General features: G+C 36.3%; 1 protein-coding gene across 6 annotated transcripts in view; it reads left to right on the forward strand.

Moving 5' to 3' along the window:
- Window positions 1-16,023, forward strand: part of LOC106661076 (kinesin light chain) — a 166,402-nt gene that overhangs the window by 39,800 nt on the left and 110,579 nt on the right. The window contains exon 2 of one of the 6 annotated variants that reach the window (XM_014384215.2): window positions 7,730-7,762. The exons of the other annotated variants lie outside the window; for them this stretch is intronic. The gene's annotated coding sequence lies outside the window, so the exon portion shown is untranslated. The remainder of the gene's footprint in view (window positions 1-7,729; window positions 7,763-16,023) is intronic. 6 annotated transcript variants of the gene reach the window in all.

The following is a 16,023-nucleotide window of genomic DNA, read 5'->3' on the forward strand; positions in this document are numbered from 1 at the left end:
AATCTTTGAATAGTTGGTGGTTTGATTTTTTTAAGTTGGACCACTTTTGAATTTCAAATTTTTTTTAGTGATGTTTCAAGTGATGTAGATTTGACTAAAATAGCATTGTTGGAAGATTGAAGAAGCAAAGCCAGGGTGCCTAACATTCCCAGAACATAATTTGTCTAAGTTGTGAGGAGAAGTCAACAAGTGGTCAAGAATGAGGTAGTTTAGAAAAACACCTTTTTCATTTTTTTGCCGACGTTTCGACCTTTATTCGGGCCATCGTCAGGGCATAAAGTTTTGTGCTATTCTTGTGGTGTCATATTGGTTTTACGTGAAAGTGTGTAATTTTGTGTGAATAAAGGTCGAAACGGCGGCAAAAAAATGAAAAACGTGTTTTTCTAAACTACCTCATTCTTGACCACTTCTTACGACTTCGACAAATCATGAAACCACAGGTCACCAAAAAACACACATTCCCAGAGCAATTGCCCGAAGGGTCTTCCATCGCTACCATGATACTGGAAGACTAGTATTAATTGACCTAGATTCAGCTATAGTCATACCATTGTTGGAATGGTGCGATGTGGCCAGGGTGCTTAACATTCCAGAACAGCTGCCCGAAGGGTATAGACCTAACAAGATACTGGAGGTTACTCAAGAAGCCATGGGACTAGGTCGCCATCGTTTCATATCTTAGAGACATGATCGTTTTATTGTTTGAAAGTACTCCGTAATCGACATTCTACCGTTGTTGAGATCAAACCTCTACTTCAAGTTAGAAATGTTATCGACAGTTTGCGCACTGTAAGGCGGAGATTTTCAGAAGCTGTATTACGTGCGAGAAGACCTCCCACTCTTCCAGAACTTTTCTCCTTTCTTCAAGCTCACAAGCTCAGACCTGCTCGGTTGTTTCTCATCAATCACATCAATTGGTCTGGGCAAGATTGGACTAAAATCTTGTTTTCGGATGTGTCAAGGTTTTGTTTGAGGTCTTCTGACGCCGAGAGAGGGTTGGGAAAAGAACATGAGAGAGCAACTTGTCGAAATTTATGTAAGGCCAGGATAGGACACTTTCCCAACCTTATTCCTATTTTGCCCCCAACATCTGTTGCTTGGATGTCATAGAAAACAACACCAACTTCGTAGGTGACATACAATGTTAAAAGTTGATATACAAAAACTGATTTCTCCCTACTGTTAAATAATAAAAATAAGCTATTTATTTAGTTTTTACTACAAAAAACCAAAAATCAAATGGAAATGTTTTTTTGTGCAATTACCACACACATATCATTTTCGAATGCGAAACAACCACTTAATGGAGATATGACCTAGGAAATGAAGAAGAATTGCAGCAATTAATCGGTGACCTATAATATTTCTTAAGAGAAGGATTGACTCAGTTGAACTGAACTGAAGAACTAGAAAAATTACAATAAACCTGCAGTACTTGAATGTGCAAGACTTACTAGCATTCTTTCATTATCATTATCCCTCTCCCACCAGCTAATGTAATCCGCTATCTTGAGCTCCCACCAGCTAATGTAATCCGCTATCTTGAGCTATATACTACATTCATGGAACCCCTCGCGACTCAAAAGGCAAGAAATCAAGCTTAAGACTTCTTAAAAGACTGCCGGACAAACGATTAAAAACTGACCCTACAAAAACACCCGGTACATCAGCAATTTGGACAAACGGCTTCGAACTTGGTTCAGCCAAACCAATAAAGTATATCTAACACGTGCAGTCCTAAATCCTCCGAACCATCGCCAAGGCTCCTTTCTAAGTTCCAGTCTTACTATTCACCATGACCTTAATGTTGAAGAAACCAAAAGAAGTTACAAGTACCATACACCTTACTAACCTCCTCGACGACTGCAACGTTTGCTTTTGTTTTCATTTTTCAAAAGTTGAAGATGAACTTAATAGAAAACTTTTTATTAGGTTTCGTGTTCCGCTTGACCAAATAAATTCTTTTCAATTAATTAAGGTTTTGGTTGAGATAAAAAAGTCAATTGACCATTTAAACGTAAGTAATTTGAAAATGGCAAAAAGAGGGAAAATTCGAATGGCGGTTGTAGGTTGAGACGTAGAGTTGGTGTCCGAGAGGATCGAAGTCACGATAGCTCAAGTGGTAGAGCAGCGGCGTATTTAGTCGAAGTTCCTGGGTTCGAATCCCGCTCGTGACACTGACTTTTTTATCTCAACCGAGACCTTGCATAAAAGGAATAATTAATTAATAGAATACCTTTAAAAATCAAGTCCTCAAATGTGTGTGTTTCTGGCAACTTAAGTTAACCTATTCTTACACTGACCTATCCGTTTCCAGCATCTTTTCGTTGGATGTTGTATAAAACTAATTTAATACCGACTTCTTGATGACACAATATTAATGAATATATTAGTTTCACCATTTTATAAAACATTATTATAGAATAGGTTCTTTATGCTTCAAAAATCACCTCGCCTTTTGAATGACGTCATGTCCTTTTTCCCCACATTTACTTTTCCTGCTGCGGTCATTTTCTATTTTCATTTCTCCGGTTGTACTGATAGGGCTGTGGTCGTCTGAAGGATGGTTTGCAATTTTTCCTCTCGGGCTTACCACATTTTGCACAGTTAAGCCGAAACTCCGTGACCGAAATGTGGAAAGCCACACATAACTAAGTTTCCTTTGGTGAAACTTAAAGGCAATATCAATGTTTCAGCGCTTGGAAGCAGTGCTCCGCCCTTACTTTACGCGGAAATTAATTCACATTTCAGTTCATTTAGTTTACCTTTTTCCTGTAGATATTTATATTTAGATATACGATAAAGTTGAAAGGTATTGAATTAGAATAAAAATTGTTCTTTCTCTTCTAAATGGCGGGAATAATGAATAATTAAAGATATGACGCCAATATGATCAAATATATCAAAAGGTTTACATATTTGTTCAAAACTTAATTTAATTGAAATCATGAATGCATTTTTTTAATGAAACATTGTCTCTTATATTGAAACTAATTTGATTTTGTAATATCATTCCTGAAATTGTTCCAACGGTTGTTTTAAGTCATGGGCTATTTTTTCACTGTGTACTTTATTAAAGCAGACAATTCTTTTTGATTAAAATTGGTTATTTTACAGGGTTTTCTTCGTTTATTACCCTATAAATTTTTTGTACTGCCTGGGGCATTTAAAAGTTTGGAGAACTGGATTAAACGCCCTTTCAACGGATGGTCGAATCCGTCCATTGCCATTTTAAAAAATAATCCAATCGAACGTAAATTTTTTAGGCGATTGTCCATAATTAAATATTAATGTTTTAAATGGTGTATCCTAAAACATTCATTAATCACACGTTTTTTTTTAATTAATGAAATCTGGCATAGATCATTCTGATAAAAAAATCTGAAATTTTCATTGGCTTAAATAGTTGTTTTTTCTTCATCATATACTGATTAAAATTATAAAAAATAATTAATCTAATGTGGACATTAAGTGGTAGGATAAGTGGATGGGGTAATGTCGACTCGGGCATAATTAGAGCATCGGCTAATTCCAAGTTAATGACCCATAATTTACCGTATGCTGCTGCCTTAATGCTGTTTCCCCGTTTTGGTTTGAAATCTATCCAATAACCTCTAATTAAGTGAGGCCTGAAGAAAAATTCGCCTAAAGAGGTGTTCGACGTTGGTAAAAAATGGCCGACGAAAGTCAAGACTCCTTTCTAAATATGTCTCTCGGAAGAAAGTGACTCTGAAGAAAGGTAATAATACACTTGAGCCGATATCTTCTATGGCAGTACCTATCAGACTTTCTCCCTTTCCAAATCCTTCTAAAATAACATTTCCTCACCTTGTTAAGGATTATTTCTCCCTCTTTTCGGGTAGTTGTTTTTGAACACTTATTTTTCCGATTTTCTAAGTGGGCAAATTTATCCCGAGTGGTCTGGATTTTAATGAACTGCTGAGACGGCAGATGGATAAATAACGTCCATCAGATTATAATCGCTTTTTGTTTTTCGAACGAGATTCGGCTTTTCAGCTTACTGTTGTGAACATTTTAATCGAAGTTTTGAAAATGATGACTTGCTGGCTGTTTGATCAATACCGTTGATATACAATCATCAAATAATCGATGTTTGTCTACATTTACACAGTTCATATCTAGTTAATCTTAAGTCCTTTTGTTTAATGCCTCAAAAATGTTTCATTTTTGCACATCCACCTAAAGAGACACTTTATAAAATGAACGAAATTTGTTTCAATGCTTTTTATAATTTTATTTTTTTGCAACTGCATTCTTGGACGCATCAAGTAAAACATATAATATTTACATATAAACAATAATAATAGTAGCATGAAAGCTTAATCACTGGATGGTAGCTGTTAGTACATCAATACGCTGAGCGAGATGGATTCCGTCTTACGTGACCGATGTCAAGTGTTAAGGTTGTCGCAGTGCTTTAGTCTTTTGTTGGGATTATTAGGTAATGTGGTGGACGACAGGTTTTTGACGAAAGGGTTCGGATGATGGGGTAGTTTGGAATGATACGTTTTGTAGCGGGATTGGGCTAGCTCGATAACAAAAGGGACATTTAGGTCGGTATGGATGGTGTGATTCGATACATAGAAAGGGCGTTGACTATTGTTCTGAGGATTTTGGATTAAAAGGATTGGGAAGCTTAGCAGTCCCGTAAAGTTCAAGTCCGTATGTCCAACAGGGGGCCAGGAGGGCAATGTAAAGTTTTCTTTTGTTTGTTAGTGAAAGTTTTGATCGTCTGTCGAGTAGTCGTTTAAGCATGTTACAGTCGCTTAAGTCGTGTGTGACGGTTCCACGTCAGTCGTTTGTCCAGGTAGAGTCCGAGGTATCGTACATGGTTCTCAATTGGGATGAGATCGTTTTTGAGGTATACTGGTGCGAGCGTTTTCTTGTTTAGTGTAAATATTATGTTTGTTGATTTGGTTTCGTTGATCTTGATTCTCCACTGATGGAGCCATCATTCTAGGATGTGTAAGTGATTTTGGAGATTACGGGAAGCTGTGATAGGATCTTTATTAGGAGAAAGGATTGCGGTATCATCAGGTGAAGGTGATAGTGTTAGGTTGCGTAGGTAGGTCGGAGGTATAAATTGAATAAAGGAAATGTGCGAGCACGCTGCCCTGTAGGACACCTTATAGAATAGGATGGATAGGAGACAATGAATTTTTGTGGGATACTTGGAAGTAACGATCGTTAAGATGGGATTTTAGGATGTTGTTTCAATGTTGACATTTTTAAAATGTATATTAGAACGGAGACTACTGGAAGTCACTGTCAACGTTGAATGACATTCGGACGCATTCTCTAACTCACTCATTAACTATATTAAATCGCTCTTTCACTCATAAGATCTCTCTCACGCTTACTCTGTTCACTCAAAAGATCACGCTGATTCTCTCTTTCTCCCTCATTAATTCACTTTCTCGCTCACTCTAACTCTCTCACTCGTTCACTCTCTCTCTCATTCTCTCTCTTCCTTTTTCTCTCCCTATCCCTTCTTTCTCTCTCTACTTTATTTTCACTTTCTCCTTTAATTGTCTTTCCTTTCAGTTTTTCTTTCTCATCCTTTTCTCTCTCTCTCTTTCCCACTTTCTTTTTTCTTCTTCCTACTTTATTTTATTATTTTATTCCTAACTCCGCCATTCCTTTTCCTTATCATAAAGTCTCTTCTTTGTTTTCAACTTTCTTTTTTCTCTCTGTTTTTCTATATTCCTGTCTGATTCAATTCACATGCTATAATATGTTTGCCTTCATTTTTGTACACTCCCAAACAGATATTTTTTATAAAAACATTGGTAAAATATATATCAGAACGGAGTCTATATTGGAAATCACTGTCAATTGTGAATGGCATTTGGACACATACTCTAACTCAATCACTCACCACATCTAAATCGCTCTTTCACTCATAAGATCACTCTCACGCTTACTATCATTCACTCTCTCTCTCCCTCATTAACTCACTTCCGCGCTCACTCTCACTCACTCATTCACTTTCTCTCTCATTCTTTCTCTTCCTTTTTCTCTCCCTTTCCCCTCTTTCTCTTCCGACTTCATTTTTACTTGGTCTTCTAATTCTCTTTTCTTTCTCCAACTTTTCTCTCTCTTTCTTTTTCTTTTTTCTCTTTTTCTACTTTATTTTATTCCTACCTACGCCCTTCCTTTTTCTTTATCCTATGTCTCTCCTTTGTTTTAACTTTATTTTTTCTTTCTTTGTCATGCACGCACGCACATTTCAGTGATTCAATGAATATTAATAATCAATAATCAGTTAACTATGATTGTTAAGACTGAATCTGCGTTTCTCTAGTAATTACAAAAAAACCCTCATTTAGCTCTTTTTTATTGCTATAATTTCAAAATAAAAGAAACTTTGAGAAGCGAAAAATTATGCGTGTTAAGAAACATGGAGTCTTAATAATTTCTGTACTCCCTTTAAACTTTTTCAACAGCATCCATCGATCCTCTAGGCATCGTTCTGGATCAATGAAGCCTCACTCGGCTCGCTCTCCATCTCAAAGTTCGTCCAAACTGTTTGTTCACAAGTTCGGGTGTAACTTGAAGAAGGTTTTGCAAAATTTGCATACCACATTGTAAAAATGTTGTTCTTTTCAATCACGATTTCACTGTTCATTGTTTCCATCCTTAAATATTGACGCGGAAAATCGTCGTCAGTTGGCGCACGTCAGGGAAAGAAGTAGGGCGAGGCAAGAATCGACTCATTCCATTTCTGGGCAACCCTCAGGCATAGGTGCACACCTAGCCGGTTTTAAATATTAAAAAATTAAAAATATATCTTTTACGGATTTTAATCCCCTAAAATTTTTATATTAGGTATTAATCAGTTAAATCTTACGTAAAATATGTTTATGATTGTTTATGATGAAGAATCTTTATGCTTAATAGATTTTATAGTTCCATTAATTAATATTTTCAAACGAAATAGAATGAAAGATCGAACTTCTTGTCATGTAAAATTTCTATTATATACCACAAGAAATTAATAAACATGTCATTTGAGACAGATAGATGTAAATTTTGTCGTTGTGGCAGGATTAAAATTTTTTTATTCGAATAAAGCAAATAATACATTAACAATGATCGTTAAGACTGGATCTGCGTTTCTCAAAGTAATTACACAAAAAACCCTAATTTAGCTCTTTTTTATTGCATTTCATGGTCTTTGGAGAAAGGCTGTAGATAGACAATGTCTACGATTTGCTAAAGCACAAAAAAATTATGTAGGAAATTGCCTGATTTCCTGGCAGGAAAGTCTAGGAGTTTAAAAAACTGTAGATTTGTTTGGAAAGGACTGTAGAAATAATAATTAGGGACCGCGGTGGCCTAGTGGCCAGGGCGTCAGATTCGTATTTGCCACGCTGGCATTCTGAGTTCGAATCCCATGTGTTGTAAAGTGCGTCGTCCGCGTAGTAGAAAGCTCTGTGTGTATGTAATCATTCTATCACAATTGAATATAATAATAGAAATATATTAATCCATAAATGTTTTGCAGTCATAATTGACCTATTAATTATTTCATTTAATTATACTTTTTACCTTAGTGTCCCGCTCGTGACTGGAGCTCATTCATCTCAACCAAGACCTTCCATAAAAATTATAATCATTTGAAACAGAAATATATTTTAAATTGTAGTTTTAAATGTTTTTAAATGTTCTAAACAACCAGAAAACTAATTTTTAAATTATGTTACAGGTAAGTTTTCCACCCAGATACCAGTCAGTTACAGTGAGTAATAGTTTATTATGACTTAACTTCAAATGATTAATCGTCTAACTTCGAGTAATGAAGTGAGAATTAATTGTCCTAATTCAAAACTTCATGCATGTATAGCGTTATTGCAGCACATGTGGCCATTATTTAGTTGACAACGCACTTAATAATTTAGTTAATATGATAATTTTACTAAAATATTAAAAATTATATCACGCACAAATTATTTGAGATAATTAATTGAAAAGGTAGAAAAATAATAAGAAATAATAATAAATAATAGTGTGGTAATTAGTGACCGTTAATCGATAATTATTCAGAAATCGTGAGATGCGTTATGGTGTGACGTAGGTTTTAGAAAAACATTTTCTTTTTCGTACCAACGTTTCGATCTTTATTGAGATCATCTTCAGGGCTCAAAGTATTTGTCTTCTGTGTAATTGTGCCATTCTCGCGTGTCGTGGGCACTCTCAACACGACACGCGAGAATGGCACATTTCACACAGAAGACAAACACTTTGTGCCCTGAAGATGATCTCAATAAAGATCGAAACGTTGGCACAATAAAGAAAATGTTTTTCTGAAATCTACATCACACCAGACCGCATCTCACGATTTCTGAAAAATAATAAATAATAGTTCAAATTTGACTCAACCTGCTTTTTTTTGGTATTTCATAAAAAAAAAGTTAACATCATGATTGGAATTTGAAGGGTTGTGCTTTCCCAAAATTTGTTAGAAATTGACCGGGAAAAACCAACCAGATAGAGGTTCGCTCGGTTATAAGCAGGTTGAGGCAAAACAAACGGTTTTCGTTTCTTTTAAAAATGAAACTATCTAAACTTAGTTTTGCAACCATTAAGGCAGCATTGTTTTATTTCCTGTAAATATATTCAGGGTATTATTCTTTTGAAACTCCAAACCGAGCTTTTGAAACATAATTTATTTTGAGCTTTTTCCTAATCGACCCACGGCTTTGAGGTAAGCATGGTGGACTATCTAAAAATAAACTACATTTCATGACTAGTAATACTTGTACTGATCCTCTGACGTCAAATCCTGCCTTAAATCCGGACGTCAGGTCTTAAGACAACAGCTTGCGATGGCCTTTGAAGAAACCCGATTTGATGCGGATAATCCGCAAGTGGTAGGATTGCTTCCTTTCTCGATTAATCACCAACATCGATCGCCGAGTGAAACCTGATCGAGGCTCATTTTGATGGCTGGTGTTTCTAATTTTACTTTCCAATGGTGTAGCTAATGGATGCTGACTTTCGATTTTTCTTCGTATATTCTCTTCGCAATTTAGCAAATGAAATACAAATATAGTTGGGTTATGTATTTAAAAAAGGCCTAGTCACTGGTGGCAAATGGAGTTGATATTTTAAGACGGTTAACATTTTTATGTAAAGCTTTGGTTGAATTAAAAAAGTTAGGGTCACGAGCGGGATTCGAACCCACGACCTTCGCTAAATACGTCGCTGCTCTAACCACTTGAGCTATCGTGACATCGGTCCACTCGGACACCGACTCCCCATCTCAACCTACATCCTTTCGAATTTTCCCTACGTTTTGCCGTTTTTCAAAACTTTACATAAAAACGTTAATTAATTGAAAGAAGTAATTTGTTCAATCAGACCATAAATATAATAAATTTTCAGAAGAGTTTAAGGATGAGGATGCACAAAGACCTTTGCAAAACATTCAAGCACGGTTGACAAATATGGTCATTACATTCAAGGGATTTCCTAGTTAACCTTTGCGACAGTAGAAATGAATAGAAACTACAAAGCTGGGTTTTTAATAAAGATAATAAAGGTAAATGTGCATTAGTCCATCACCCTTTTCAAAACCCTCAATATTTCTTTCCGTGATATCATAAATAGCCAATATGTGCAGATATGTATTACAAGGGGTGGTTCCAAATTCATGGAGGTTGAAAACAGAAAGTTCCTGAGTCCTTCCTACGTCTGCAGTTTCTTTAATGTACCTGTTATCTTATATCTGTACTTATTGCTTCTTGTATGTAACAAATGACTCGACTTTTTAGGCCATCAAGATGCAATGGTTGTATGTTCCGATTACTTCCTATCTACTTTGTAAGAATTGAACCAAATTTCCTTGCTTAGACAAGCGGTTAATTGAACACCCATCGGTTTCACCTACGTTATTTGGTTGACCAGAATATCTCATTCTGCCAAACCAATGATAACCTAATTCGAAACCGAGATATTGACTATGTTGGTAACCCAGAGATAGGCACCAGCGCCTAGTTGATCGAGCTTAGTTTTACCACTTCCAACATTTTCATCGTAAGGATGAAAGCCGGTATCTTCAAAGTGTGACCAACCTAATTTAGCATCGGCATACCAGGTATTATCTTTAGCTGCTGCCTGGACTGCAGTTGTGAAAGCTGCCACTGCTACTGCGATAGCTGTCTTTTTCATTTTACGCCGTTATCATCTAATAAAGGCATCAGCTTCTTGAGCTTTTTTATAAGACGTGTGGTTTAAAATATTTGTTGTTATTACGCTCTACTATCTTCGCCTCATTTCTTAGTATGCTATCCATTAAGATTTATAACCTATTGACATAGTTTGTAATGAGTTCATTGTTCTCCTAGTCTGGAGAGAACGTTTCTATCTTATGTCGTACATCTGATAAGGTATCACCGTTATTAATATGAAAAGTTTGGTCACAATAGGAACAAATGAGGCTTAGTGGGAAAAATCTTCGTCCATTAGGCTGAAAATACTAGACTATTTTTCAATGTTACATTATTTATAATGTAGGTTGAGAAGGGGAGTTGGTGTCCGAGTGATCGAAGTCACGATACCTCAAGTGTTTAGAGCAGCGGCCTATTGAACCGAAGGTCGTGGGTACGAATCCCGCTCATGACACTGACATTTTCATTTCAACCAATACCTTACATAAAGATTAATTAATTGAAATAAGTTATTTGGTCAATCGGACCACGAAGTATAATGGATTATTTATAATTGGAGAGAATGTATCAAATTGGTCTCTTCCATTAGGGGAGATTGAATTGAAGATGTACAAACAATTGTCCAAGAATGGTAAAACGCCTAGGTTGCGTGCGCCCTTAGAATTTTATCAGCAATAAGGCGGCACGGGCCCATTCCAGCAGACAGGTCTGTAATATTTCCGCTTAACTTTATCAATTATCCGGCGAAGGGCTTGGTCGGAAGACGTTTATTCCGCTCCTAACAGTACAGAACGGAATAGAAATCTCTTATCTCTCGGGAGAAATGCACAGAAATAGTCTCAATTGAAGGAGACGGTTTCAGTCTGCTCTGGTCTACTCTCTCTCTCCTTTTACCTTCCTCTTTTAAGGTCTCGTCTAAATTTATCGACCTTTTATTTTTTCTCGAACTACGGTCTTCATTCTGGGCTCGTTTTAACCTTTTGGTACTTTTTATGTATGAGTGGAAATGTCACTCGATGATCCCAGCGACATTCGCTGGTAAATGTCAACCCTGATTTCTTTGCCAAATAGATATTATCTTCACCTTATAAGTGAGGCTTTACTAATTAAATTTATACGGTATTTCTTCCCGCTTAATCAGTGCCTGAACTTCAATTCTCCTTTTGGTGGATATTCGTAATGATATGATTTTTTTGTGATATTTGCATCGTGATATTACAAAAAAAATCTGTGGAAACATGTCTTGAAATCTTAAGTCCATTTCATTTATGCGTGGTTTTATATTCTTCAAATTTTGATTTCAACAGGTAATTAGGAAATTTCACGAAAAATGTGGCAATGGTAAAACGCGTAGGTTGGTGCGCCATTAGAATTTTATTAGCAATAAGGTGGCACGGGTCCATCCCAGCAGACAGGTCTGTTATTTTTCCGCTTAACTTTATCATTTATCCGATAAAGGTGCCGTGCTATGCTAACTGTGTTAAGCGGTAGCGAACGTTTTTTGGTCGAACGTTTTTTTTCCTATTTGTTTTTTAACTCCACTTTTACTCATCGAATTTAATTTTGATTATTCTAGATAGTCCACTATGAATTTCACGCGCAAAATGTGACTACTGCCCGCGCCCTTGCAGATTTTTTTTTGTTCTAATGTTAAATATATAGTTGTTATTAACAATTTAGGGCGTACAGCTAGAAATTTTCCGCGTTGAAAATCGCAAGGATTACTAGGTTGTTCGCGTAACCGTTAGATTATGAAATAGCACATTTACGTAAAGAAAATCACTCGACTTTAACAGACTTAACACAATTAGCAATGTTTTGCGTGAATACTTCTTAAGTTTTGACAAGTCTTGGTAAATTTCATAAAGACTGAGATTTTTGCCTCCAACAAACCTGCACTTTACGCATGAGTCGTTATTTTCCAATTCCGAGACTTGTTCTTCCTCAATATATCAAACTGATAATGAATAAAACTTGGTTTGTTCAGTAATAAATTGAAAAATTGCTAACATTATTTCGTTACAGTCTATATCAACGATATAACGAGTGATTTTATTAATGGTTGGATTATTCTCCACGAACAATACTTGAACTGGTATATGGCTAATTCATAAATTTAATAGACAATTTTTATGAAAGCCTTACAATAGTGTGATAGACATAACAATGCAAATTTAATTTAGTTTTTGTTTAATTTTCTTTGGCTGCGAAAAAGGTTTTTCAGAAGGAAATAGGCCATAATCACCCAACAAAAATTGACTATTGGCAATGTATAATAGTGGAAACAGACTTTGTTTGAGAAATAGTTTGAAAAATGAGGTCTACTTTCGCCAAGGAGGTAACATTACGTTCAAACAGTGCGATTTGGCGCTTTTGATGTGCTGGCTTCACCCCTGTCGTGTTATATTTTGATGGATTAGCGGTGTATTTATCATTTTCGGTACACAAACGATCCTTCACCCTAACGATATTGCGATTTAACGAGATGATAAATGTAAAAGCAACATGACATGTTGCATAATCAAAACGTTGGTAAATGTTTCAGGCAATTTTTTTCATGAAATAAGCTTAGTTAATTTTAAAACAGAATCTGTATTGACCGGGGATTTTTTTAAAATATTTAATTGCGTCCATCTGTAAGATTCGGTTCTGCATGAAAGATGAACACCCATGGGGCCATTATCCGCAGCACCGTGACCCAAATGTGCGGTACGCCGGGAGTCCCGCAAACGACAATATCGGCCTCCTTAATCGATTGCATGGTTTAATCTGTTGAATGAAAAGCTTTGATTGATGGCAGGAATAAAGTTCTTGAACATTTTCTTGGGGGTTCATCAGGGTGCAAAGGATTTGTTTGACATGAGTCAATGTTTGCTAAAACAAAGAAAAGTGTCTAAAAATTGAGTAGTTTTAATATAAATCAATTGTTCTCAAAGATTATAGTATCAACAATTCGAACCTTTTTGTTTTTTTGAGAAAATAACATGTCTCCTTCCTGATCGAAAATCATGTCCGTATGGCTGTTATGTACATCTGGAACTAGACCAAATGCCCATTCTTTTTGACATACTGGCTACTTTATCCGGGTAAATTGGCCCAATAAGAAAAAATACGTTTTCGATAAATTTTCCCTCAAAGCATAATTGGATTGCCGGCTGGGCGTAAATGTACTTTAAGGGAAATTGGCAATTGGAATTCGACTTCCATGCCCCACTAGTCACAAAAACGGACGAAATCTGGTTCAGTTGTAAAAATCCTGTTTAATTGGTGCAACGGTGACCTAAATGAATATGAATAACAAATAATTTTATAGTATAAGCGTGTTTTTTATTTAAAAAACCCTCTGACCACATGACTTAACAAGACATTGTGGATTGACCCGCTAAGAATGACCATTCTTTAGAAAGTGCGCTTTCCTTTTGAAAAGGAGCACTTTCCTCTGTGCCTCATTTGTAAATTTTTTACATGCTGTTATTGATTTGGCAAAATTAGGCCTTAGGTATTAAAATTGATATAAGATGTTTCTCAGTTTCCTTGTTGCATAGTCAGTCAACAGTCTGTTTCAAATTTACCAGTTTTGTATTTAGTTGAACTCTTTGAGGTCATTAATCTTAACTGTTTCATCTGTCTGACAAGTTTTGGCCAAAAACCACGAATATACACAACCACTAGATATTTCGAAAAAATCTGACGTAAGTACCAAACCTCTGAGGTTATACAGACCGTTATGACCGGAAATGACCGCCAGGTTTAACAGTTCTGCTCAGTTGGGAACTCTTTTTAAAAATCCAATCCTTGTTTCTGAGCTGGCTTCGAAACCCAGTTTGAGATTCTTTTTCCTAAGGGTTTAAGTGTAGGAGCACCTCCTGTTGCAAGCTAGTCGGACTAGTTATCATACCTTGGCATTATAAAGTTGCGTTATTACATCTTCCTAGGAATTGAAGATGGATGAATTTGACGAGGGTTCGGAACAACCGAGGTCATATTAAACCTTGAGGTGCCGGTGTTTTTGGAAAAAAATATTATGTCGGGTTCGAATGCAGGGCCGCTTGATTCAAACTCCGGGCCCTTCACCTTACAGTGATGAGCACTGTGTCAAGCCTAAACCACTGACGTCACTTTGTAATTTACAGAAATCCTTTTTTAAGGGGATATCAATTTTAATTCGGCCCATAGACGATCAATATTATTGCACAATATTTTGGGTTGTGCAATTTAATTGATCGTGTGTAGACGATATTGAAAGTTTGTGCAATACATTGCATGATTGACGAAAATTTGAAAATATACTGTACAACCTGGAAAATATTGCACCGTCTGTTGGCATTATTGCGCAATATCTGTCAGTTTGTGAAGTATCAACAAGTGCTCAAAATATTGCACAAACTTCAATATCGCCTTCAAACTATTCGTTTATTGCACAAACAAAATTTTGTACAATATTATTAAACGTTAAAGAGCAACCGTCAAATTATTGTGCAATCTATATTGTACAATAATATTGACCGTCTATGGGCCACTTTCGACTAAGCTTAAAGATACGATGGAAAAGCGGAGTCTGCCCAAGGTGTCAGGTCATAGTCAAAAGTGTATGCATACAATATCCTTAGCTTGCTTGTCTGAAAATACATGTAACTGTACCGTTTAATCTTTATGATATGTTTCGGCACAAAAACACGAAATGATACAAGCACCAACCACTGGATTTTTAAATACTTGTCTGACATTGCAAGCCAGGATGGTGATGGTGATTACAGGGAAGTGGAGATTTTTGTTTCCCAATCACTAGAGCCTTCTGGCTTATTGTATTTTCCTAGTTCCTTAGGTCAGTGCAATAGACTGGATCCTTCTCTTAAAAAGTACTCTAAGCCATTGCCTACGTTGACTACAATACTTTTCCCTGGGTTTTCTTTGTATCCCAGGCTAAGGTTATGTCTCCATTGGGCAGTAGCTTCGCATTCGAAGGTGATATGGGTGGCTACTTCTTCCTCATTGCATAACTTAGAAATGGAGTCATCATTGAGTTTATCCATGTTGTGTAGATGTTTTCTCAGATGCCAGTAACCGATAAATTGAGTTTTAGTACAAGTCTAGCACCTCTAGAGTTTATCCACTTCTCCATTTACCTTTTTGGATTCATTCTGTGATTGAGGATTCTGTGTTATTAACCGAGGAATAGGTTCAGGTCCTTGCAGATTCTTCTCTCGCCAGTGGGTCTGTTATTGTTACCAAAATTATCTTGCGTCCTGGTATCCAAGATAATATCTGGTTGTTGTATTCCCCCAGGTTTTGGAGATTTTTGATGCATTTGGTGACTAATTTTGAGTGAGGACAAGGTTCGTCGGAGAAGACCTATGGGTTTCACCAGTTTTGTTGAGGTGATACCGTGCTTTTTGAAGTATAAACCTTGTTTTGGTCTTGGCATTGAAGCCAGTTGGAGATTTTCTTTTCAGCGTAGGTGGTTCGACCATTTTCAGTGTTGGCAGCTCCTTTTGTAAGCTATTGTAAGCCCTAGCATTATAAGGTTACATTTTCCCATGATGTGTTATCATGTGTATAACCAAAACCATGTAATACTTGTACTTGGTTATCTGACAATGCGTGCATCTGTACGGTTTTATGTGTCTGACACGTTTCGGCATAACACATCCAAAATTTCTACCAAATCAATGAAACTTAATTTTTTCTTGAAGACATCGGCCAGTGTTTGGGCTTTACCACAAATCAATTCAGGTTATTATTTCAATTTTGGATTTTTTTCTCGTGGACTCTACAATCTACATATTAAACCAATAACGCCAGTAAATATTAACATATTCTTGTGAAATAG

Source organism: Cimex lectularius, unplaced genomic scaffold (assembly GCF_000648675.2).
Source record: "Cimex lectularius strain Harlan isolate CLEC.00 unplaced genomic scaffold, Clec_2.1 scaffold194, whole genome shotgun sequence".
In the NCBI taxonomy this organism is placed as follows: Eukaryota; Metazoa; Arthropoda; class Insecta; order Hemiptera; family Cimicidae; genus Cimex; species Cimex lectularius.